The sequence below is a fragment of the Bemisia tabaci genome, chromosome 2, assembly GCF_918797505.1.
Source record: "Bemisia tabaci chromosome 2, PGI_BMITA_v3".
Taxonomy (NCBI): domain Eukaryota; kingdom Metazoa; phylum Arthropoda; class Insecta; order Hemiptera; family Aleyrodidae; genus Bemisia; species Bemisia tabaci.
The window spans coordinates 29,282,342-29,310,274 of record NC_092794.1 but is presented as its reverse complement, the minus strand read 5'-3'; the positions used below and the strand labels follow the sequence as shown (position 1 = coordinate 29,310,274).

Below are 27,933 nucleotides of genomic sequence, written 5' to 3'. Positions count from 1 at the left end.
TAAAATTCCTACCTTTTATCCCGGTGAATATCAATAAATTCCGTCTTATCCCTGTCTATCCTGCTTTATATCGAACGATATATCGAAGATCTATATACAATACAATATTTTATCCCTACGAATGAAACACCAAAATATGATGGTAGGGGTGCAAGGCATGCCATAGGAAAAAAAATATAAATAAAATTAGTGGGGGGGGGGGGGCTACGGGAGTTAGAAAAATGAGCTGGGAGGGGTTGGGTAGAATAAATGCTGGCAAAAAAATTAGAACTAACCTGGCAATGAAAGAAAAAAAAAAAAAAAAAGGAAGTATACAATCCGTTGGCCGAGAAATGGAAATAAAACATCAGCTGATAGCAAACAAAGGTTACCAAGGAAACCAAGGAATGGAACTTTCATAAAAAAAAAACAGTTTAGTGGAAAACAGCGTAAGTAGGGCACTTACGTTAATTACCGTTTATAAGTAAACGGTAAATGCGATTTAACCGAAAATCTATACAGTTCTTCATCAGATCAAAATGGACAAAATTACGAAATTTGAGACAGCTAACGTAAATCTAACGATAGTTATCGTGAACGAAAGAATTGCTGACATAGATCCGGTAACTATTATAGGTGGGATGGGATGGGATAATTCATTTGCAATTTTCTGTGAATAAAAAGCAGTGGTTCCTAGCTAACATTCATGAAACTCCATTGAAAAACTTTCTTGAAGAGAGCCGCACTTTGTTTCACCGGAATTAAATAATTTCGACCAGAGTGATTCCCGGTGCTTGAATAGGAGTCTTACAATGAGCACGAGTCATATTCCAGCAAAAAAAATTGCTGAACTCTTTGATAAATAAACAATAAGTGGGTGGATGAAATGAAGTAGAAAGGAACGTTTGAAACTCAAATAATGCTTCACCAAAAATTTCCTGGAAAATTTGTTACGTATGTAACATTCTTCTTTATAAATCATGTATTTCTTAAGAATGTTATGAATATTTTTTTTTGAAATTATTAGGTCCTCTGCATTAAATAATGGAGAAAATGCTAGTAAATAAATCGAGGGAGAAACACCCACAAATTTCCCTGAAAAATAGTACGTGATACAAGGAAATTTGGCAATGTCTGGAAACTCATTCATCTGCTATCTTCCTTAGGACAGGAGACGGAAACTGAGGGGGTTTGCCGCGACATGCGGCATGGCTATCTGTGCGAAGAGAGGTATAAATTATTCTGTTTCACATCTTTGCGCGCCGGAACGATCGTGCTTGGCGAGATCCACGTAGCTCCAACGGAAATTCTCTGGAATTACGCGGTTTTTAACTGAGGCAAGGTGAAGAGCGCATTATTCTGTTAATCCAAACATGCTAATAACTGCCGACATGAAACGGAATTGCAGAGCGCACCAAGAGCCGACTCACAGACATGCATAAAAACGCATGCACACGATCATTTCGCACTTTCTACGCTGTAATCCCTGGCATCCCTCTTGTATTCTCCATGGATATACCTGTAGAACCTTTGTGAGTTTTTATTCTTTTTCTTATCTTTCATTTTCCCCCTTTTATGTAGCCGTCAACTACTTTAGTGAAGTTTTTTATGCAAGGGAATGACCTCATTATGAAAGGTATTGAATCTTTGTCCTTTATCCAATCACTCGTGTAGAACTTAATTAAGAATCTCAACTTTGAAAGTTATTTCAGCCGTGGATTTGACCAATATCAAGTCACTATACTACTTACATCATCAAGATACCTCGTTATCCGCGCACGCGGTAAAAATATACGGTGGAGAACTTTTGATATTAAATATCAATAATTTTAGAACCATGTACTTTTAGTTTGAACTGATTACACCAAGGTTGGTCCATAAATCTAGAGCGGATCCTAAGGACGATAGAAATGTAGATAATGCATTCTTAAGCAACAGTATCGTGGTTATAAGCATCACAAGTTTTACGAGAGTCAAACGGCGTCTTCAATTTTTTGTTCATTTAATAAGATCCACTGAGTAAGTAAGAATAGTTACGCCCAAAAAGTTGGCGGTTGAATGTCATCGTATAAAACATTCGTTACACACTCCTCCATGTAATAGTTTCAATAACACACTTTTCAATTTTATCAAGCTTTTTTTTTTTTTTTTTTTTTAGAAGTTCTTTATTATAGTTCAAAGATACATTCATACACTTGAAGAATCTTAATTTTATATTTTATCCTAATTGTCTAGTCTTAGTCTATATCTATAATATCGAGACCCCGGAACCGCCTGTTAGCATTACGTCGGGGTGTGGGTGAGGGGGTGGCTTTGATACAATATTGTTTATCTTATCATTGTACATTTTATTCTTATGTAATTGTATCCTGAATTCCAGTATTTCCTATTCTCTAACATAATTTGTAATAAGTTATTTGCACATATTTGATGATTGATTTCCTTTTCTAATTTCTCCCTATCTTTTTCGTTTAATTTACAAGCAAAAAATGTGTGTTCAGGAGTATCTAACTCTCCGCAGGAGCACAGAGGAGAATCCGTGAGATGTCTTTTATCCAAATAGCTTCCGTATGCACCATGTCCGGACATACTGAGTCAGATAGAAATCAGGGTAGCCGTGAGTTCTATCCAGCCAGGCATCTAAATCATTTAGTACTGTTTTTATTCATTTGTTTCCAGTTTCTTTTTCCCAAATTTCTCGCCATTTGTCTCTAATTTCGCTTTCTACAGTTAGTTTATTCTCTCCTCTTGCTATTCTTAGTTTTAGTTCAACGATAAGTCTCAGCTTATCAGCTTTATCAAGCTCAGATCCCACTTCCTATCCCATCCCATCCCATCCCATCCCATCCCACCTATAATAGTTTCCCATTTCCCATCCCATCCCATCCCATTCCATCCCATCCCATCCCACCTATAATAGTTACCGGATCTATGTCAGCAATTCTTTCGTTCACGATAACTATCGTTAGATTTACGTTAGCTGTCTCAAATTTCGTAATTTTGTCCATTTTGATCTGATGAAGAACTGTATAGATTTTCGGTTAAATCGCATTTACCGTTTACATATAAACGGTAATTAACGTAAGTGCCCTACTTACGCTGTTTTCCACTAAACTGTTTTTTTTTTTTTATGAAAGTTCCATTCCTTGGTTTCCTTGGTAACCTTTGTTTGCTATCAGCTGATGTTTTATTTCCATTTCTCGGCCAACGGATTGTACACTTCCTTTTTTTTTTTTTTTTTTTTTCTTTCATTGCCAGGTTAGTTCTAATTTTTTTGCCAGCATTTATTCTACCCAACCCCTCCCAGCTCATTTTTCTAACTCCCGTAGCCCCCCCCCCCCACTAATTTTATTTATATTTTTTTTCCTATGGCATGCCTTGCACCCCTACCATCATATTTTGGGGTTTCATTCGTAGGGATAAAATATTGTATTGTATATAGATCTTCGATATATCGTTCGATATAAAGCAGGATAGACAGGGATAAGACGGAATTTATTGATATTCACCGGGATAAAAGGTAGGAATTTTAAGAAAAGGGGAATAATCAGTGTGAAACGGGGTAGATAGGAATTAAACAGGATAGATAGTGATAAAACAGGGTACTGTCTATCGATCTTCGATATAAAGTTCGATATAAAATATGATAGACATGGATAAAACGGGATGGGGAACGACATTGATATTAATTGAGTTAAATGGAGGAAGTTTGAGAAAAAGAGAATAATCAGTGTGTAACCGTAAAGATAAGAATAAAACAGGATAGGTAGGGTTATCCCCCCCCCCCCAAGTTTTTGGTGGGCGGGGGCTAACTTTTTTTTTTCAAATGGCAACCCCCTTTTGTTATACCTCATTTGAAAGATAATAAAAAAAGAAAATTTTTGGCGCAAACCGTGGGTCAAGATGTTGATTTTTGACAAAATGGCGGCCGATCAAAGTTCAAAATGGAGGAAATCTGACATCTTCGTTGTTTATTGACGGATTGGCGTAAAACTTGGAATAATAGGGTTTTACGAGACGAGAAAAACGATTCTGGCATTGGTTTTTCAGATAGGTCGGTTCTTTTTGAAGGATATATATTCTGCTTATCGTTGGATTTGCATGAAACATGGTATCCGGGGGTATTTCGGCACGAGGAGAACGAATGTTTCATTGGATATCTGAAATTCTGACAAATTTCAAAATGGCGGGAACTCAGTTTTACGGCTGTTTACAGATGGATTTGCATGAAATTCGATATCGATTATTTAGTATTTCAAGAATCTAATGAAAGATTCCTTTTTTTCGAGCAAAAAACCACCTGATTGTTGAAATTTATTGTTTGTCGGGACGACATAGATGACATAGGTTAAAAGGCGAAGCGTGATTGGTCGGATATGTCTTATCGCTGCTTTGTCGTGCCTTTGTCAGGTGGAATGATCGACATACTGTCGGAAACTTAAAAGGTGTCGAATAGGATATCGAATTTCATGCAAATCCATCGGTAAGCAGCCGTAAAACCGAGTTCCTGCCATTTTGAAATTCGTCGGAATTTCAGATATCCAATGAAAGATTCGTTCTTCTCGTGCCGAAATACCGCTGGATACCAAATTTCATGCAAATCCAACGATAAGCAGCCCAAATATCCCTAAAAAGGACCGACTTTTCTGGAAAACCAATGCCAGAATCGTTTTTCTCGTCTCGGTAAACCCCAGGATTCCAAGTTTAACGCCAATCCGTCTATAAACAACGAAGACGTCAGATTTCGGCCATTTTGAACTTTGACCGGCCGCCATTTTGTCAAAAATCAACATCATGACCTGCGGCTTGCGCCAAAAAATTTTTTTTTTTATTATCTTTCGAATGAGGTATCACAAAAGGGGGTTGCCATTTGAAAAAAAAGTTAGCCCCCGCCCCCCGTAGGGGGGGACCATCGCCAAAATTCAAACTTCTGTCTCAAGTTGGAAAAAAGTTACAGGGGTGGTCAGTGACTTTTGCATAACCCTGTGCACAGTAAAAAATGTGGATCCTCCAAGTTTACTGTGTTTCTATGGATAAATTTCTCCACGTTCAACGCATACAAAACCTTGGATTCATCAACCCTTTCTCTGTAATTTTAACACTGTCAACACAATCGACTTGTTAAAGGAACCGAAACTGACCTAAATAAAAACCAACTGCGAATTTTTTTGTAACCAGACCGACCTTATTTCTTTCACTCGGTGATTGATTTAGAAATTCAGGCTTGTGTTTCATGATCTGAGCCGACTGGGGGTGGCGGATAATTGATAGCCTGAGCAGGGTTCAAAAAACCGACTTGTATGTTGGTTGAGCCGGCCGCCGGCATGCAGCGCATCAGACGCAGGCGCTGTAGTTTCCCCTCTTGCCCCGCAATTCCAGCCGCGCAGTCGCCGAACTCGCACGCGTGTTAATTAACACAGCACAGTATTTCATTCTTCAACGTCGATATCTCGTATCTCCTACTTCCGAATTCTTAGGACAAAAGGTGCGTATAAACACGGCCTTGTGTTCTTTTTTTTTTTTTTTTTTTTTTTTTTTTTTTTTTTTTTTTTTTTTTTTTTTTTTTTTTATCTGTGTAGAAAGGAAGTTGTGAATACTGCCGTAATAATGAAGAGAGCCGTAAGTGCAAAATTTTCGAAATCGAGTTTTCTTCAAAATTCGTCTAAACTGTTTTAGATGAAATTACTGAGGTAAAACAGCAAAATTCATCCTAATTTAATGAAAACAAGACGTACCTATGAGAAAGCCGTAAGTGCACAAAAAATGACATAGTTTTTTTCAAGACAGCCGCAGGTGCACGAGAGCCAATGAAAACAGTGCTTTCCAGTAAAGTGTCGCCCTCTTCTGCCAATTTCTAACCTGAAATATGTTTGTTGTGCGTCCAAAACGCATAACCACAAAAGCATGGAGAAGATAGCACTTCGATGGTGTGAGTCTGCAATCACATAACTCGGAAAACGCGAAATTTCAGGAGAGGGAAAAAACTCTCTACATTCCTCATCTTTGAAGGCAGAGGGGAAATAATTCTTAGAAACAGCAAGGATAAGATGCCATATCGATGGTGAAACTACCATACCACGTATCTCGGAAAACTCGATTTTTCAGGAGAGCAAAAAAACTGTCTGCGTTCCTTATTTTTGATAATTAAAAGGTAATAATTCTTGGAGATAGAGATGATAAGATGCTTTTCACTACGCATTGAGCATTTTTGAACATAGTCGCAACCGTGATGAAATACGGAGGAAAAACCGAGTTATGTGTTTTGCGAAGTAGGAATTGACAGTATTACATCGAGATAAGTGGATTTTGAATTAAGGTATTGAGCCTCTTGTTTGAAGATTTTGATCGATTTAAGGCTTAGCGAATAGTCATATTGAACAGTGTACTTCTATTCATGCACTGAAAGCTTCTGTTGATCCTACAACTGGACCAATCATCGTATATTCATTAATTACAATACTATTAAACGGCATGACAGACTCAGAATCGTTGCATATAGCATAAAATTGAAAGACTGATACTTACGACCCGTACCGCAAGAAGTGGGATACTACTACTACTACTACTTCATACTTTCTTGAATACCTTAACACTTCTAATAAAGAAGGTGAATTTCCTTTCCCGGTGGATGAGTCGCCTTCTAATAAAATAAGCGTATCGACGGTGAAACTACCAGACCACGTATCTCGTTTTCGGTGTTTAAAAATCAATGCTCCCATTTTATTTTTGTACCTAAATGAAAACCAGCCAATATCATTCCTTGAAGTATTCACAGATTCTTCGTCACTCAAAGAAGAAAAATCACGGAAGGTTTCAAGAATTGATGTTGAGAGGTTTTCATTTAAAAAATATAGTATGGCAGGGCGTCTGCGACGTTGCAAACCGAGATACGGGGTCCGGTAGTTTCACTGCGGCACAGTGGATCGAGATACTAGGAGAGGTCAGACAAAATTTGGACTTTAAACGCTTATAACTCCGTTTATACCAAAATTTTAGGATCTATAAGTGGTTTCATTGGTTTCCTCGTAAAATTTTCCTCTAAAATCACCCCTTGAGATTTAAAATGTGAGAAAATAAACATCAAAATTTGCAGTTTTAGTCGAAAATTTAATATCCGACCTATCTTATTGACTCGATCCACTCTGCGCCGACATGCTTTGCCATGCATTCAGGATGTACCCGAAACGTACCCGATGCCGTGTGATGTCAAGAGGGTACGAAACACGACCACCATTCTTTATCCGCCTCGGTACTTCGTACTGTAGAGCGCGCCGTGTGTACGCAATAACTTCCCGCCGGCGCGAGATACAGGGTAGATTTACACAGGTATGGACAAGTTGAAAATTTCCCATGAGCCTCAGTACGTGTCACATGACTACGTGACGTAGGTTAAGGGGCCCGTTTTTTAATTAAATTATAATCAAATTAACATTCCAACGTTTGTGCGTTTAAACGTTAACATTAATATCGCATTATCAAAATTGTGCAAAAAATCCCACAAAATTTTGACAAACGATAAACCGAACATAATAAATCAAAATAATCAAAACATACAAAATGGCGGAAGTTAAGGGGCCTCTGGAGAGCCAATCAGAGAACAGTTGTTTAGTTCTGTCCATACCTGTGTAAATCTACCTTGTGCGAGATATGTGAATTGCGAATTAGCGCTGAGATATGTGATATTTGAACTACGGTTTTGGATAACTTCCTGATTTTATTCAACAAAAATATTTTGGTGGCAGATAAAGGACATCTCCTACAACTCATTTATGCAGCTAACTCAAAACCGACAAAAATCGAGATACGTGGTATGGTAGTTTCACCATCGATATAAGACTCTATTATCATTTTGAATAATATTCTCGTCTGTCAGGAGAAATGACAGAATAACCGAGTTATGTGTTTGTGGAACTAAGGTCCAACCGCCCAACGCTGAATTCCGAGATAGGTATGTGGTTGGCGAATTACTGATTCAAACCTATTCTTTGCCGATGTTGACTGAATAAAGAATGAATAAGACTCCTCTCACTTTAAAAGTAGCCTAAAGTTCCTTTTAACAAACTTTAATTGGCAGCGAATCTTCAGAATGACACAGGAAAACAATTCGACGGTGTAAGTCGGCAATCACATAACTCGGTTTACGACGTCGCAGACTTCCCGTCATTCTTCATTTTTTAAACGGAAAACTATTCAACGGCAATTCTTTAAAACTGTCTTAACTGTATAAACTGCAAGGAATGATGTCAAATGTGTCGAGGTTCTCCTTTAAAAACGATAACGTACCTAGAGGCGGAGATTTTCAGACACCGTGAACGAGATAATTATGTTATTGCGGACTTACGCCGTCGAATTACGAATTAAAATGAAATGAAGATAAAAATAAGCGGACGATTACTCAGTTATCCGTCGGATTAGATGTTAGATGTTAAAACAATAACAATGTTTTCGTTGTTTGAAGATTCTGTGACGTACTAACTTTTAATTTTCCCTCCTAAACTGTTCACGATTCTTCCCGGGAGAGCGAGCGTTATGTGGTAAAATACGGCGTGACGGCACGAGTTATGTGTTATTGGAATTACCGCCGAGATATGTGTTTTGAGTTCTACGTTTTTAGGTGACTTCCAGATTTTTTTCGACTGAAATATTTTAATAGCAGGTAAAGGGCATCTACTACACTTCATTTCTGCAGCTAACTCAAAACCGCCAAAAATCGAGTTATGTGATTGCCAACTTACACCGTCGTTATGTAATGTTCCATCTCCTGTGTACGGTAGGCACAAAACCAGGATTTACAGTAGGGACATCACCTATGCTTAGGGCTAATTTTTATGTCTTACATTATATCTGACACTTTTTTTTTTTTTTTATTAATGGAGCTAATGATAGAATGCTACACCGTCGACTTAAGGCTGTCTTGCCTAACAATAACCTAGCATGAAAATGAAGAATACCCTTTTTATGTAATGGAAATAAAATCAGTCGATTTTTAATCATCCATGCACGCGATTTCTAGGAGTCTTCCGGACGATTAGTGGCAATTTGACAATAAAGAATTAACGGAGGCTTCTTTCAATAAAATGTTCTTGTCAGAAGCTTCTAAGCCAGTTTTCTCAAAACTTCATTTTTGCACTTAAGGCTCTCTTCGCTATCACGGCAGAATAGTAGTATCCGGAGCATCGGTAGCCGTGATCAATATGATATAAAAATGTTAAACGGATTTTTCCAGCAGTGCCACACCAAGTGCGGCCACACTCAAAAAAAGCTCCGGCCGTGGAGGCCAGAAGCAACGGACCTGGAGCACGGACTGGATGGGCTATATGGCACTACCGTTCGCCTACGCCCCTGACGACCGGAGTGCTACGAGCGGGGACGACGCGGAGTCCTACGGATATGAAAACCGTAAGTCGCGGCCTCGAGCGGCATAGGCAGCTTGCGCTCTCGGCGCTACTTACGGGCTGGACGGCCGGAGCTCTGCGCGCCGCCGCTGTCCGCGACGTGGTGGATTTTTTCGGAACTACAGCTGAAAATTCACCTTTAAAGTACATAGAAAAGTAAAACTTTCCAGCAAAATTTTAAACCTTGAATGAATTATCTTGTGTCAATTTCTGAACAAGATTTCTTTTTCTTCCTTTCTTTTTAAAATAGGTACATGTTTCTTTGTTGATAGTTCATAACAATTTAGTTTCAGGAAAGTGATGAATAATTCACTGACTGAGAAAGAAAAAGAGCATATGAACGTTAGCTTGTTGATCATGTTTCAGATATCAAGAGGGATTTGAACTCCTTGGCTGATAGTTCAGCAAGTCAATTTGAGAAAAGAGATGAAAATTAGAGAAGAGATGATGCGTATTGAGAAAGAAAATCAGCATATGAATGTTAGCTTATTCATCGTGTAGAGATATCAAGAGAAATTTTCAAAAACCTAACTTTAATGTTGCAAGCCTTCCTAGAAATAAATAAAGCACTGGGGAAGCACTGGAAGGAACAAATGTAGATAGATCAAAAATTCTTGCTACCTATTTTAAATGTAGAACAGACTGCCCAAGGTATGATAAATTGCTAAAACTCATTGCAGCGAAAAATGTAAATTGAAAAATCATTTTTATCACTTGGCAGCCCGTTCTCAATAAATGTAATTACTTTCACTCAATGAGAATTCAGCATTTGTCAAAAACAAAACCTGGTTCATCCCTCAATAAAAAATACGAATGCAAAGTAGGAAATCACCTAAATGATTAACAAAGGAAAACCACAGGCGTAGGTCTGGGTACTTACAGATTTTTACTCCTTAAGACTAGAAGAGCTTCAGAATCTTGAAAATGAGGTTGAGAATATTTCAAAGTGTAAATTCAGTAGTAAAAGTTGACAAAACTTCAAGATATAACTCTCCGCAATAACTACCGGATACAATTTCCACAAAATATTAGCGAAGAAATATACCACCGAAAATTGTCACACTTGTTAAAATTATAGATCTTCCCTTCAGCAAACTGAAGCGCGATTAACACAAAATTTTACCACTATTACAGTAACACTGAGCTCCCTAGAATTAGGATATGGAATCAGAGAGATTATTCACAGCAACAACGTTCGAGCTTGCTCTCACTATCAGATAATCTGCGCAGGATGGGATCTGTACAGTTTCCGCTATCAAACAGCTGTTTTTGTAACAGAGAGGGAAGATGTCAGAGACTGCAATACTACTCACAGTTGAAAACATCTATGAGTTAGAGATTAGATCGAAATTGAATAAAAACTGTATCCTCTTACACAGGCAGAACAAAGCAAAAGTGATGATAGAATGTTACAGTCAGCAATAAATGGACATTCTCGTGCCTACATTATCAGTATTTTAGTGTGGCGCTAATTTACTCTGTGGGAAGATATGTGGCAGGTAATTGATTGCTTTTCTTTAATTTAAGTTCTTTCCCTTAGTATAGTATGGGGAAAATAAGTGAATTGCAAACGAACTTACAGGGGGAGAGGATATGAGCTCAGTGCGTAGGTACTACCAAAACTGACAATTTTCACTTAACTCTCGTCGCATTTCCGAAAGTATTTGACAAGCGTTATCACACAGAACTTTAGAATCAATCGTGCACCACACAGAATCAAGAAAATATATCGGAAACCTCCAAAATTAAACGAAAAACGAACACACGAATGAGCAATGACCATCAATGACCAAGCAATTTAGTGACTGGATTCTAACCTCAATAAACAACGCTGAGTGGTGGCTCGATCGCTCCCGAATATTGTCAAGGCTGGCGGCAACTTTAAATTCACGCACTGAATAACATTGACGTAAAATATTATAATTTTCTGCGAATTTACACGGAGCCGTCTCAATTTTAATCTGATGGTGACGCCATTTCCCGAAAACTGAATCTCACCTCACTGCCAACGGCCGTGGAAGCGGTTGGTTCCGATCCTGAAACCCGTAACTTACGCTCGGCTCCTATCCGGTCTTACGGCCACGAAGGCCGCGCGGGGTCCACGGGCCATCGGCCATCGGGTCCGGTACTAGCTGGCTAACGGCACGTTAACACCGGGATCACCAGTGTTCAGAGCAACCGGGTCCCACGGCCGTAGTTTTTTTTTTGAGTGCACGAACCCCACGAAACCTACCTCCACCCTTTTTGCCTAGATGTGGAGTTGTTGCAAACCTTTTGCTACAGGTGTAGGTATCACACATTTATTTGTAAGTCAATAATGATTCAAGAATAACGCTAAGCAAATGGAAATAGGAACAGTCTAAAAGCCACCTTTTTTCAACATGAATGTTTAAAGTTTCGCTGTTTTCCAAATAAGGAATCCAGTATGAAAACAGTCAAAACTTGAAAAGTGTTTAGTGAGTAAAAGAGTGAGTTTTAGTGTTTGCCACTGTGCTTAACATTATTCGAGCCATTTTACATCAGAGCTAACGTGTGATAAACCGATGGCAAGATACACTTTGTCCGGATACCGTGATGTCATTTTTGCGGGACCCCTCCTACCCTTTTGTCACCTACTTGCCACTCACCTCCAGACTCCCCTCCTCCTTGATTGGACGATGTAATTTATGGACGGCCCTTCCAAAACATACACATTCGATACATGCTACAGATCCTTACTTCCAATGTAACGGTTTTTTGTGGCCGTAACTCGTGTTGCTATATTCCTACAAATGTTGCGTTAGAGTTAGAAGTGAAATATTTTCCGTATAAGAAAGTCGGTAGAGTATAGAGTAGTTTGTTAGATACCTGTAAAAATAGCCCACCATTGCTAATTTTTAGTCGTGATTTCATTTAGTACTGCAAAGTATTTGTGTATTATGGCAGAAGGCAGCCTTGCGTTCACTGACAAAGTGCAGTATACATAAATGGAGAAAAAAATGTTAGGGGGTTAGGTCCTAAAATAGTGGTACTATCCCAACTTGGTGGATGAAATAGACATTTCCAATCAATTAATTACGGCAGTGCCGCAACTCAAGTTGGGATCTCTGATAAAAATGGCAAGTGTCAGGACTGACCTGACACTTGCCATTTTTACCAGGCAGAAAGAGCAATCTGCCACTGGGCAGATTGCTCTCACGTCAGTGAAAGTTGCTCTGACATTAGTGAAATTTGCTCTGAGGTAAGTGTCGAGGACTTACCCAACACTTAGGTAAGAGGTCAGCACGGAGGTAAGCCGCATTGAGGTCATGAGAAGGACCACGTACGTAAGTGATCGGTTTTGCTGAGGTAAGAGCCACTGACGTCAGGAGGAAGACTTACCTAAGTGTAGCACCACTTACCTCAGAGATGGATATCCATCATCCATCTCTGAGGAAAGAGGGACTGAGGTCTGAACTTGGTACAGAGGGTTAGTCTCTGACATCAGTCCTGATAAAGCTACCTATTCCCTATAAAAGTAGAGATAACTCCTTCTCCTCCCCTCCCATTCATTTTCGTAGGAGGGGGGGGGGTGCATTTTCTCGGAATGTGGGGAGCAAAAACTTCATCTTACAGGAAGGCATATTTTCTAGGAAGGCGAGCGGAGAATTTTCTTGGAGGGGACGGAAAATCTCTTGGATATTCACACCCTTAGGTACATATTTTTTTTGTTTTATCTTCCTCATCAATGATGAACCAATGAGTTCATTTAAAATATGAGTAATATTTATTTATTATGAGTTTTTCATCTTAAGAGTTTTTTTCATTTCTAATTTTTTTAGTTTTAAATTTTGGGCTTCAATTTTTTTCAACTTAAATCATGTTTGTGTTCAAAAATTTTAGTTTTAATTTTTTAAAATATATTTTCAATTTTCTTCAACTTTTTAACCTCTTTACATTAATTTTTTTTTACATGTGGATTTTAAATTTTTGTATAGCTTCATTTTTAATTTTGTATATATATATATATATATATATATATATATATATATAAACATGACTTATAAAACTTCACAACTGAATAAAAATTAAAAAATAATAAAAAAATTAGGTGTATGATTCAAATTGAAAGACAAAATCATCATACTTGCTGGCTAAATTAATCAAGCGGGGCCCTTAATTGGCGTAAATACACCCATTACTCACACATGCGCAGGAGGAGCAGTGGCTCCGCGTCGCTTGCACCATCACCGATGTTAAGCTACGTCGAGCGTAGTTAGTACTTAAACGGGAGACCGCTTAGAAAAGGTCGCAGCCAATATGGACTTATGTGAGTAACTCATGACTGGTGCCTCACTGCAACTCTTCCTGGTAGTCAAATAGTGAAGTTAACGTGCCTATCATCACAGCTCTCATCCAATCTTTCCTTCCCACAGTCTACCTAGACGAAGTACCCACTCCACTTACGTTAGCGGCACTTAGGTCAGTCCTATTTTCATCAGTGGCACTTGCCTTTGGAACAGACCTAACACTGATCCAGCATGTCAGTGCCCGTGGAAGAACTGACATCAGAGCCCCAGAACACTGACTTCAGTGTTTCATAACACTGACATCAATGTCCAGGTCTGTTCCAAAGGCAAGTGCTTCTAATTTGAGAACTTGCCATTCTTACCAGGGGTGTATCGCAAAATGTGGGTTCGTAACTAAATTTATTGGCGTACTACCACGATTAATTTATTGAAAATGTTCATATCATCCAACAACTCCTTGCTTTTTTCCGTTTATATTTCAGCAATATCTATTTGTTGGCAAACATAGTTATACCCATCTTTGGACACCAAAATTACCAGGATAATATGAGATAACTGCATAAGAACTTTGCTGAGGTCATAGTGTAGGTACTTTTGATGGAATAAGGTACAATATGACTCGTAGAAACTATGAGTACTCCAAGTTTTTTTATCAATATCAGAGCCAGGAGAGGCGTTTGATGGCACTCCTCCTATGCAGATGTTTTACAGTTTTCCGATTTAAATCTCAAAGTATCACAGATATTTTACACAGCTGATCTCGTTTAGTTTTCGCTTGCATTTAATTGTTGACGGCTCTTTTTGAACACTCGCAAAAAAATATCCTTCAAATAACACCGATGCAACTTTTGCTATATTGTTGAAGATGCACCATAGTCACGGACGGAAGGGGCAACGTTAAGAGGCTACGGTTCTAAAACTTTTATCTACCTCTGGAGACTGAAAATTAAAAATGATACATCAGAAAATGAAAAAGAATAGGTATAGAATCGACTGAACGAATCGTATTTCAGATCTGCGGCTGAAGAATCGCCTTAGGTTGCGTATTTTACTTCCCTTTGTGTTATCCAAAGACATAAAGACGGAGTGCTCGCATCTAAAAGCACGGGGAAAAAGTGAAGCCTGGTTTGGCGCTGAGTGCTTGTGTGGGTGTGTAAATGAGCGCGGGAATTCATGGCGGCAAATGAAAATTTTATTTGAACTTAGCCTCTTGATGTTTCCACATTTCTTCTTCTAAACGTGTTTTAAATGCCTACAACGAACATAATTAAGAAAGTTGGGACATTGAATTTTTATAATACACCTACTTTTGCTCGGTAACCGGCAGTAATCTCAGATAAAGTTAGTTTTTCTTCTGCTTATGGTGGTCCTGCCGGTTCAAACAGGCCGTTACCTTCCTAGATGACTGTTACTCCCAAATGAAATTAATTGATCGATGATGGACAAAAAATAACCTAAAGCTAAAGAAATATATGTGGGTAAGTGAATTTGGGCAAAAATCAACCGATAATATTTTGTTTACGCAATTTTATTCAGTTCCCGCCCTACATTTGAATTTCAAACTTGTCCCGATTTTGCCGCCAATCCTCTAGCCGAAAGTAGAGGTGGTTGAAAAGAAGCTTCATTTTTTACTTTTAGCGCTCCGTCTTTATGTCTTTGGTGTTATTACAAAATGTTTGTTACCTTTTCTTACTGTGCAGGTATGCATGATACCCTTCAAATGATTCGCTCAGTGTATTAAAACTTAACTTAGAAGGACGTAACATACGGACATCTAAATAAAGCCCAGGACTCATACCAAAATGTACTTGTTAGATGTTTCAATATCGGCCAATATAATCTAAAGGCGACGAGAATCAGGATCACCGTGGACTGCGGACAACGTAACATTAATCTTAGTGCGAGGAATCTTGTCCTGACCAGTTCATGATTTTTTTTCACCCCCTCTTTTTTTTCTTTTGACGCGATTGAGCTGGGACGAAGCGGAAAATTGAGTTTAGTGCGTTGTTTTTCGCTGTCAGTCACAACCGCGGTGTTGCGAACGCGCGTCCGAAGTAATTAATGACATTTTATGGCGATCGAAAAATACGCAATCACATCCCATTTTAGAATATTATCGTTTCTTTAACATAAAATTTGAGCAATCAAACCTTTTTTGTTGTTTCCAGCGGACGTTTGAGGTTTGAATACATGTCGTTTTCCTTCTTCGTAGCCAAATGAAATGAGCTCTATGGCTCCAGTTCCGTTTATGGAAATTAAGCAACGTCGGGCGTCATTAGTACTGAGATGGGAGACCGTATAATTATATGGAAATGACCGCGGCGTGGAGAATTACATAATGGGTAAGAATCCCTTGCCTGCCGAAAGAATGCCTTGGCAAAAAAAAATATTAATTTTCGTACATATATTCCTTAATCTTTTCCTTCTATGGCTCTGATACTATCAGGACGAAATTTTAGGCACGAAACTCCATGTAGGAAAGCTTCCCCTGAGGAAACTTCTAATAGGGGAGCCATTCTCTTGCCCAAAATTACCCGGGTTCAATTCTTAGGGAAAATTTTTAACAGGGTTGTCTCCGATTTTTTTTTCAGAAAGGTTCAATTTTTTGTCTGCTTTTTTGATGACAAATCAACCATTTTTAACGAGGTGGAGAGATAGTGCTGGGTCCACACCATTTCGGGGGGAAAACAAAGCCAAGAAGACATACAGTACTTGTTACATACAGGGTGTTCGAAAAGTCCCCTCCCCCCTCTAACTTTTGACCTAATTGAGGTAGAGATTTGAAACTTGGCGGGTGTTCCTAGATCAAAGGGAGCTACTTTTTGACCCCCCCCCCAAATTTGGGGGGGGGGGGGTTACGGACCCTAACTTTTTTTTTTTCAATGGGAAGACCCCCTTTGTGACACCTCGTTCGAAAGAGCATAAAAAAAGAAAATTTTTCGCTCAAATCCGAAGTCATTATCTCAAACCGTTTCAAAATGGCGGCCGGTCAAAGTTCAAAATGGCCGAAAATTGGCACCTCTGCTATTAGCACATGGATTTGCTTGAAACTCGGTATCTGGGGGTATTTTGGCACGAGAAAAACGAATTTGACGTTAGATTTTTTAAAAAAACCCTCATTTTTCAAAATGGCCGCCGGTTTAGGCTCAAAGTGGCCGAAAATTTGACAAACTCATTTTTTTGCCGATGGATTCACCTGAAATTCAGTATCTGGGGGTATTTTGACCCGAGAAGAACAAATTCGACGTTATATTTTTAAACAAACCCTAATTTTTCAAAATGGCCGCCGATTAAAGTTCAAAATGGTCAACAATTGGCAACCTCAACTTTTTGCCGATGGATTCGCCTGAAACTCGGTGTTTGGGGGTATCTGGGTTTGTCTCCTACCCATCTGGGTTTGTCAACAATTGGCAACCTCAACTTTTTGCCGATGGATTCGCCTGAAACTCGGTGTTTGGGGGTATCTGGGTAGGAGACAAACCCAGATACCCCCAAACACCGAGTTTCAGGCGAATCCATCGGCAAAAAGTTGAGGTTGCCAATTGTTGACCATTTTGAACTTTAATCGGCGGCCATTTTGAAAAATTAGGGTTTGTTTAAAAATATTACGTCGAAATTGTTCTTCTCGGGTCAAAATACCCCCAGATACCGAATTTCAGGTGAATCCATCGGCAAAAAAATGAGTTTGTCAAATTTTCGGCCACTTTGAGCCTAAACCGGCGGCCATTTTGAAAAATGAGGGTTTTTTTTAAAAATCTAACGTCAAATTCGTTTTTCTCGTGCCAAAATACCCCCAGATACCGAGTTTCAAGCAAATCCATGTGCTAATAGCAGAGGTGCCAATTTTCGGCCATTTTGAACTTTGACCGGCCGCCATTTTGAAACGGTTTGAGATAATGACTTCGGATTCGAGCGAAAAATTTTTTTTTTTTATGCTCTTTCGAACGAGGTGTCACAAAGGGGGTCTTCCCATTAAAAAAAAAAGTTAGGGTCCGTAACCCCCCCCCCCAAATTTGGGGGGGGGGGGTCAAAAAGTAGCTCCCTTTGATCTAGGAACACCCGCCAAGTTTCAAATCTCTACCTCAATTAGGTCAAAAGTTAGAGGGGGGGAGGGGACTTTTCGAACATCCTGTACAGTTCGGGCCACTTTTTAGTGTTTTTTTTTCTTAATCAACCATTTTTATTTATTTGTTAATCTTTTATTTAATGTCTAATCAATTTTTGGTGAAACGTTTATTTCATGTATTTTTCCTGTCTTTTTTGTTCTTTTTTTTTTTTTTTTTTTTTTTTTTTTTTTTTTTTTTTTTTTGACACCCAGCACCATTTCATATTTTTCTCAATGTGGAGAGCTTACGAATGATATTAATGCAAATTTAAAGGTATGCTTAAAATTAAATTTACGCTTACAAACTTTAAAACCCCACTGACCACTCTCTACTATCTACGTACGTATTGGAGTCTCCCGTTTGTTTCTGATTTGAACTTTTTCCTCTCTTCTTTTTATTTCATTAAGTTTCATTGTGAACTACTTTTAGTACAGTTTTTTTAGGAATAAAGAATACACGATTCTCTGGCAATGGTACCTACGGTCAGCCCAGCGCGTCACGTGGGGGGGGGGGGGGCATAGTTTATTCGTTATCTTCCCCCCCCCCCCTCTAACCCCGGCCCACGCCACTCATATCTAGCTCGAGTATTACCTATTTACTGCAGCATGGCTCGCAGCATCACTGCACATGGCGATACAACTCTGCCTGCCTGGTTGAGGACCGAAGAAACTTGCAGATATGTCAAGCGCAATTCTGCAGCGCTACAAAAAATAAGGAAATAGCAGTAACTCCATTCAGCCGTGGACCGCAGTTAGCACGTACCCTTATGCGCGCCGCATGATGCACTTCAAAGTGGAGTCACTCCTACTCGCGCAATACAACAAAATCGAAGCCTTGTGCCGTGCGTGAATAAGACGAAGGCTCATTGCATTGAAAAATTGAATATTCGTCGTTTTTACCCGGAGGACTACGATCTCAATTAATCGCTCACATCGAGGCAGGGGTCACGCTCAGCGGAATGCTAATCAATGAGTGACCATCTGTGGAAAATAATCTATTATGAAACAGAATACAGGATTTTGTCCGTATATTCTCGTTGCGTTTTTCTTCTTACGCCTCTTATGCTAAATAATATTGCAGCGTTTTGCTACCACGATAAGAAAAAACGTCATGTGTGCATGCATCCAATTCTTACCAAATTTCCTTCGATAAACAATTTAGGTATTATTGAGGAAAGTTACCGATATTCTTCCTTAAAATTTTTAGATACGATACCTAGGTGAAATTACGAGTGCCTTCCCCCAAAAAATCGGAAGAAACTAATTGAAAAATTGCCTTTTGTAGTAGGAACGGAACGGAGCGTTTCGTCGCTTTTGCGGATAGTCAGTAGCAAAGGAGCATAACTTCGATTCACTTACCTTACCCCACTAGCAAACCAAGATTTAACATCTCTCGCTTAGTCTAATTTTCCACCAACTTTGAAATTACCGTCATTTTTCAATGGCGGGAATTTTAACCCTCCCCCCTTCCTCAGCTCCCTGGTCCACTCCTATATAAAAAACTTGGGTCTTATTGCCAAAAGCTGATTAAGGCGATCTCCTCTAAGAACTATCACCTATCGATTGCCTTAAGAATCCTAGAAATAGGCATAGTAGAACGCTCAAACGAAATATGACACGCAATAAAATTTTACAATATTTAAATGCGAAAATTCGCAACTTTACCACGTCGTATACAAAAACCTGGGCCATATTTTCAAAATCTGAATAAGACGGGCTCATCTACCGGACAATTGCCTGTTGATAGCCGCAAAAATCATGAAAATCGGCCCAGTAGAACGCTAGAACTTAGCGTTGTCAGAAATGAAAATTTAGGAGGCTTGAGCTCTTTTAGTTAAGATTCATAGCAACTCTAGGCTAACACGACGCTCTTCTTTGGTACGGTCGCGGTAGTATGAAAAGACGCTGTTTGAGGATTCACATTTTGCTAACATCTTTTTTCGGAGTAAAATTGGCATCGCACGAATGGTGATACGATGTTTTTCTTCAGCGCAGAAGCATTCAACACATAAAGTGCATTTTAAAAGGGCTCGAGGAACGTAGACTCAAGACCTTGGTTTGCCTTTCAATCATGCCTCTCGGAACTTATGGGCCGACAGCGATCCGGCTCTTTCAAGAATAAACGGATGTCTCCTGGCCTGACCGCCGGCAGTTTGTTCGATAGATGTATGCATTTAGACCAGTGTTTGCGCTAGTGACAGTGCGGATTCAGCGCTGCTTTTAATCGGAACGTCATTTTCACGCATCGTGTTTTGCTTGTTTCTCATAACTGGCGAAAGCAGATAACTTCGAGGATTTAGGTAGGATCGGCTTCCATTTTACGCTTCTACATTTGATTCTTACCCAAAGTCTTTGTTGGCGCAGTGGAAGCGTGCTAGGCCCATAACCTAAAGGTAGGTAATAGGGAAAGAAAAAAGAACACTGTGAGGGACGTTTTTATACACCTTTATCTTACGAGGCTGCAGACAGAATTGAACTAGAAAAAGAGACCCAAAAAGGGAACTGGAAAAGCAAAACTTTAAAACAGCTGACGCTTCGCTTGGCGCTTAGGTGTCAAAAATTAACAAGTGATTGATTTTTGAGGGAGCGTGTTGGCGCAGCATCGTTGAGCGTCAGCTTTTTTAAAGTTTTGCTTTTCCAGTTTCCTTCTTGAATCTCTTTTTCTAGTTCAGTTCTGTCTGCAACCTCGTAAGATATAGGTGTATAAAAACGTCCCTCACAGTGTTCTTTCTTCTTTCCCTATTACCTTTAGTCTTTAGCCAAATCCTCAGCACCGGTTTCTGGTGTTTCCAACAACTTATCCAAATTTTTTCAGATTGTTGTTGAGCAGCGATGTCGTTGATTGCCGCTACACTGCTGTTGGCGGAGAGTGTCCAAACAGGGTGGACGGTTGTTTTAAAGGTATATACATTTGGCTGGCGTAGTTATCAAATAATTCAAGGACTTGTGTATTCAAAAAGGAGCATCAATAAAAAAGCTCTGAAATATTGAGGATCGATATTGCTACAAATTCAGGTACCTAAGTGAATATTGTCATATTGCACCATCTTCAAACGTATATAGTTTTGAGGCGATTCGTTTCAACTTCTTGCGGCGTGGTCGAATTGACGCGCAAAATCCGCATCAACACAACAAGAATATAACAAAATTCAGAGAGCTGAAAGCAAGATCCTTTTTGGGGGAAAATGCTGCATTCGATAAAAAAGTCAATAAATTTATTGAATACGATTTATTTTCAGGAAAAATTCTGATTTTAAACCTCTAAATTTTGCATTTTTTTGGGGTTGAGAATGAAGCTCATGCATGCGCGGGGACTATAGTCTTGTTTTGAGCTAGTCAAAATCTGTCGTGATTTTTTTTCAATAAGTAAAGATGCGATATCTAATACACGCCAATTCGACCACACCAACAAGCCGAGACAAATCGAGGGATCGAAAATAAATCAAATGCACGAAGACCCAGAATCAGCCTAACTGTATGAACCGTTGCGATCTTAAAGCACGTGAATTATTCTATCAGAAGACCAACGAACACATTTTACCTTTAAAGTTTCTCTAATGCTAAGCATATTCTCTGAAACTATATTTCAAAATACTGTAATATGCTCTGTTTTCCGGTATAAGAGGATGAAAGCGAGAGAGAATGAAAAAAAGATAGAGAAAAACACACAGTATCACACCACATACTAGAGCCGCACTATTATAACATAACATGTGAATTGCTCGTGAGGAAGGTAGGTGCAAAATCTAAACATGCAAGTAACAAGCATGTAACAAGTAACGACAAGTAACAAGTTACGGGGTTCCTTAAAGATGGCCGACTACACTGAAAAAAATTCTCGGCGTTTTCACCAAGGTCCGTTGGTACCTTTACCATCTCACTTTTTTTTACCAATTATTGGTAATTTTACCAAGACAGACTAGTAAGCTTACCTAAAAACCGGCATTTTTACTGTTTTTTTCAGGTAAGATTACCACTTTTATTCGTAATCAATTCCCGATAACTTTGCCATTTTATCTCGGTAATTCTACCACAGTCGATAAAAAATATTGGCGTTTTTACCAAGGTCCAGTAAAATTTCTGAGAAAGTTCAATAATTTTAGCGAGATTTCTCGGTAAAATTACCAATTCAATAAATGGTAATTTTACTAAGAAAAAACTGGGATCAGATAGAACCCTGAATTCTTGGTAATTTTACCCTTTTCTTAGTAAATACACCGAGACTTTTTTTTTCAGTGTACCTATGATGCCGTATCTGGCGCGGAAGTCAAAAGGGCAACTTGCTTCTTTCCATTTCTTTTAATACCAAATTTTTAATTATATCTTTTTTCGCGAACTAATTCCCATAGGGGAAGACGGGGTAATAAGAGAAATGGTGGGGTAATAAGAGAGCGACACCCTTATTTGAGGAGTTGTAATTGAGTTACAAATTTGAAAAAAAATAGGGCATATGCACCTATCAATGGGTATCACTTCCTCAAAGTTTCAATAATTTTCGTGCTTCAGTTTAGTGGAAAAAAAAAAATGTAAATATTTTCCAATTTGTTTTTCTCTTATTGTACCCCCTGGACTAATAGTAGAGCAGGTCTATATCTCGTATGAAATTTTAATTGGAAGCAAGGAAAAGTATAAAAGATCAAGCATTAAATCACTCTTAATAGCCCTGCTTTGAGTCAGATCGGACGAATGGTTCTTGAGTTATGAACTTTTGACACTTGAAAATCGGCAAGTTTAAGAAATGAATTCAAAATGCAAGTTTTGAAAATTGTAATAAAATTGTGTTTATTGGAATTGTATTCGTTTGTTGTATTGTATTGTTTTCTATTGTTGTGTGTTGTTTGTTGTATTGTATTGTTTGTTGTTTTTCTGTTTCGAGTCATTTAAGCTGAAAAAACAAATCACCAACAGTTTTAGTGTTTGTTATACTATTGTACCCCTCCTTGGCAAGACTTCACTCTCTAATTAGCCACAGGTCACCGCTTGGGGCCAATAAGAGTAGAACATCATAAATCAGTAAAAAAAAAAACTAATCTAAAAAACCAAGTATCAGGAAGAAGCCTCATATCCTAAGCTACGAAATGATGTATAATTTGATTTTTTCTGAAAATATTTACTTAAGTTTATGTTGATTAAAGCGCCGAGATACACCAACTTCGAAACCCAGTTCAAAAAGAGGGTATGTTTAAACACTGGTCCCGTCCCAGCCACTCCTCCGGTTCGGCCCGGAATTAAATACGAAACGCGGCAATGGACCAATATTCGTTCTCCACAGCGGTAGTTCCGTTATCACTCACCAGAGAGCGGCAAAATCCAATCTATCTTATTGTCCCACTCTCTTGTTACCCCGTTTTCCCCTACGAATTACCAGAATTCTGAATAATTCTTCACTGTGTTGTCTTCCGTAAAAAAAAATCGCACTTCTTCAACCTTTCCCTAAAAAAATTATTTTCTGCCAATTTTGATGCGCTAGAAAAAGGCGTTCTTTCAAACGGGGATGTGGAGCTTAAATGTTACGAATGCTGGAGGGGAAACGTGTGTAAGTAGACCACCATATGATTCTCAAACTAAAGAGCTTGAATAAAAATGAAATTACGAAAACGCATTTCTCACTTGTCATATGTCTGTTTCTTCATGTTTTTTTTGTAATTATTGCCGAAAATTATCGCATTGAATTTGCAATTAATTTTTGTAATGGATAAAAAAAAAAAAAAAAAAAAAAAAAAAAAAAAAAAAAAAAAAAAATCAGGTACCCAAAAAGTATGATGGCAGTACCGTTTGGATTCATCATTTAAAAGGAAATGATATCAAAACGGCCCAATTTCCTCTTTCATGATATACTATACACCCCAACGTTTTTCACCCCCCCCCCCAAAAAAAAAAAAAAAAAAAAAAAAAAAAAAAAAAAAAAAAATTAAACACCTATAAGGTATGATGACCTGAACACGTTTTGATCCATCGCTTTAAAGGAGTATGATATCAAATCGGCCCAACTTCTCTGAAATATGCCCATCTCTGATCAATAGGTAATTTTTTCGAGACCTTCCGACTCATCGCTGAGGAGACACTGATCATTACTTGACCCATAGTGTATGTCCTTGTTTAGATGTCAAAGAGGTCCATATGAGAACTGTAATGAATTTTTTTCTTTAAAGAGATAAAAACCAAAAAATCGTCATAAAATTGAAAAAAAATTCAAAGAAAAAAAAAGGAATGGGCCGGCCGGCCGTACATACAAGTGGTAGATAATAGGGTGATTATCGTCTCTCTTGCATAAAGGTATGTGAACAAGTATCATCGTCAAAAGGAGGATCAGTCCTTCTTGAAATCATCATTGAAAGATAGACTGAAAGATATTCACACATGAGTGAACAACTTAACAACTTTCAAGCAATGCCAAATTCTTTGTTTGTTCCTGATAGAAGGCCTTACAAACTACTGAACCTTAGCGTATTATTGCGAATATTAAGTGCCTCCTACTTACAATGCTTCTTTCTAAACAACTTCACGGATGTTGGCAAGACCGGGCCGGTCACCCATGCCAAAATGTCGGGGCATACCAATGTATCTATTTTTCCCCTTTTTTTTGTACGTGCCGGCCGGCCCATTCCTTTTTTTTCTTCGATTTTTTTTTTCAATTTTATAACGATTTCTTTGGTTTTTATCTCTTTAAAGAAAAAAATTCATTCCAGTTCTCATATGGACCTCTTTGACATCTAAACATGGACATACACTAAGGGTCAAGTAATGATCAGTGTCTCCTCAGCGATGAGTCGGAAGGTCTCGAAAAAATTATTGATCAGAGATGGGCATATTTCAGAGAAGTTGGGCCGATTTGATATCATACTCCTTTAAAGCGATGGATCAAAACGTGTTCAGGTCATCATACCTTATAGGTGTTTAATTTTTTTTTTTTTTTTTTTTTTTTTTTTTTTTTGGGGGGGGTGAAAAACGTTGGGGTGTATAGTATATCATGAAAGAGGAAATTGGGCCATTTTGATATCATTTCCTTTTAAATGATGAATCCAAACGGTACTGCCATCATATTTTTTGGGTGCCTGATTTTTTTTTTCTTTTTTTTGGTAAAAAGTGACATTTTTTTGATTGGGCCGCAATTTTGTACAAAAATCATATTTTTGTTTTTTTGGAAGGATATCATGTATTTTTGGTGTGACTTCTACGCAGTATCAGGCAAAGAGAGTTCCCATTTTAAATTTAAAAGTTGTTCCCTGGCGGGAAGTAGAGAGGTAACGACCCCCCGGCAGAGACTGCATATGATATGCTTCGATAGCTCATAAAGGCACGTATCACGTCAAGTGTCGAGAGGCCGGATCGATTCATCGCGGACACTGGCTTCAAATGGACCGAGTTTAACAGAAAGGAACCAAGCCACATCAGCTATTGCCAAGTTTAACTGGGCAATTAAATTTTTTACGAGAGAACGTTTGTTCGAATCTCTTTGAAACCTTTAGGGAATTTGTTTCGTTTCATGGAGAATTTTCATTGAAATTTGCACAAAAATCCGCACAACCGTTTTCAAGTAAAAAATTAAATTGCCCAATTAAATTTGGCAATAGCTGATGTGGCTTGGTTCCTTTCTGTTTAACGCGGTCCAAATCTGAATGGGATTCCCCTTTCTTTTGTTCTGCGATCAGAACTCAGGTAGACGGATACGATGGGCCAGCAATGCGGTTGAAATCTTGACATTTGAGGGATCGATCCGGGCGTGATCATTAGATCCTGAGTTAAATACCATTGCCCGGCAATGATATACGAAATCCAGTCTTTGGAGTTAACTAGCCGGCCCCGGCAAGTTCGCTCAACATATCCGATATTTGAATTTGCCGCGTAAATCAGACTACCGCTACCTCGCTGCGCGGCGCTTCCATTCCTACTGCGTTATCACTTATCTATTCTAACTATTATTACAATCCTACTATTTTTCTCCTTCTTCTTCTTCTTCCTCCTCCTTCTCCTCTTCTTCTCAAATGATCTTCGCATCGAGAAACTCGTAAATTTTAAACAGACAATTTCAAGAAAAATTGTTTAAAAGTAGTTCTATTAAGCCCTTTTTAGTGTGCAATTTTGAAACATTATATCAATAATTAAAATTACATCAGTAAAGAAATTGAAACATTTGACTTTACTGTAACTTTTTACTTAATCTGGTTTTAACCAGAATTGAAAGAATTGAAAGAAAAAAATCATAATAATGCTTCAAACACGAGGCTTCTTTTTTAGAGATCTATTATGTAAAAGTCCTGAACCATTTTTCCTTTAGAAATATACCAAAAGTGTTATTCTAATTAATACCTCTTGACGAATTTTTAAGAGTTTGTGAAAAGTGCTTCACGTATTCGTTTTTACTAGGTCAAATCATCTTCATAGTGTTGTTTATACTTTTGATGGTAGAAGTGTAGAACCCTCCTCTCTACCCTGATCGCATTTCGGAATTATTGGTTTTAACTTATTGGGAAGAAAAGTCTCATCGATATTTCCTGCGAAAAATTTGACAGAGCCCAGGGAAAAAAAATTCTTGTTTTAGAAAAGATACCGGTAGGTTTGCGTTTCTTCTTTCTCCCGACATGTAGATTCACATACATGTGAAACAAAACTTTCATTGCGAACACAGAAATTGAAAGTTTTCTTTTACAATGAAGTGCGTGGAGGAATAAAACCTTACACCTCCATCACTTAATCACCTTTCGTGTTTTTGGTTTCCTTCTTGCCAAATCTCAATACGCTCCTTGTCACTGTTACCTCACGTCATTTTCGGGTTATTTCCCCGGCCTAATTATACCCACAATAATAGTACTACTCCCTTTAATCTATTAAGTACCATCCCCGAGATTTCAGCCACTTCCGAAAATGATGATTCATTGGAGCCTTTGAGTTAATAGATCACGATATTGCTTTTCAGTACCCACAGATGCGGTGATTAATGTGTGTCAACGTGATGGGCCGTTGATAGCAAAGAGGGCAGTAAGTGCCAAAATGAAGTTTTGGTAAAACGGGCTCAGAGGCATGAGACCGGAAAATTTTATTACAGAAGCCTCCGTTCTTTCTCAAATTATCACGAATCGTCCGAAAGATTCCTAGAGATCGTTTGGATGATTAAAAATCGACTGATTTAATTTCCATTACATAAAAAGGGTATTTTTCATTTTCATGCTAGGTTATTGTTAGGCAAGACAGCCGTAAGTGCTATCTTCTGCATGCTTTCGTGGTTGCGTTTTGGACGCACAACAAACACATTTTCAGGTTAGAAATTGGCAGAAGAGGGCGGCACTTTACTGGAAAGCACTGTTCTCATTGGCTCTCACGCATCTACGGTTGTCTTGAAAAAAAACTGTGTCATTTTTTGTGCACTTACGGCTTTTACATACGTCTCGTTTTCATTAAATTAGGGTGAATTTTGCTGTTTTAGCTGTCTCAGTAATTTCATCTAAAAGAATTTAGACGAATTTTGAAGAAAGCTCGATTTCGAAATTTTTGCACTTACGCCTCTCTTCGCTATCACGGCAGAACTGCTATCTTGCCTGAAACTACGTCATTGTTTGCGCACTTGCGGCTTTCTCATGTCTTGTTTCCATGAAAATAAGATGAATTTTGCTATTTTAGCTATTTCTGTGATTTCATCTAAAATGGATTAGACGAATTTTGAAGGAGCCTTGATTTCGAAAATTTGACCCTTACTGCTCTCTACGCTATGACAGCAGTGAGGCGAGCGTTAGACAATTTTGTTTTTACATCTTAAAGGATTGGGGCCCACGTCACTAAAGCTAAATAAGCGGGGAGGGGGAGGTTCGGAAACTCCGAGTTCAGCGTTACGTATTTTCTGAACAATCCCTAATCGCACAGTGATCAAATACACACAATTTTGGCGTTAATAGTACCACTGAGGCTACTTCATGGCCCAAAAAATGTGCAAGAGGAACTGTAGACGCACTTCCCTCTCGACGGCGATACCATATTAAATAAATTAGCAAAAGCGTATTAAGTCGTAGATTATGACATTTTCTCTTTATTTTCTCATGGTGTAGTATTTTGATCGAATTTTTTGCTTCACAAAAAATCTATCAGGCGGGTCCTCCATCAGATCAGCCCTCCGCCCCCATTACCGGACGTGATGCACTAATCTCTGAAATATCGAGGCATATCATATCGACGGCTAAAGTGTGACAGCACG

At 38.6% G+C, this 27,933-nt stretch overlaps 1 protein-coding gene across 3 annotated transcripts in view; it reads left to right on the top strand.

Moving 5' to 3' along the window:
* Window positions 1-1,426: 1,426 nt before the first annotated feature.
* LOC109040551 (very long chain fatty acid elongase 4) overlaps window positions 1,427-27,933 on the top strand; it is a 120,863-nt gene continuing 94,356 nt past the window's right edge. Inside the window, exons 1-2 of one of the 3 annotated variants that reach the window (XM_072297082.1) lie at window positions 1,427-1,511; window positions 20,563-20,762. The gene's annotated coding sequence lies outside the window, so the exon portion shown is untranslated. Of the gene's footprint in view, window positions 1,512-15,872; window positions 15,985-18,312; window positions 20,048-20,562; window positions 20,763-27,933 lie in introns of those variants that run through there. The other 2 variants (XM_072297081.1, XM_072297079.1) reach the window with 2 other exon arrangements.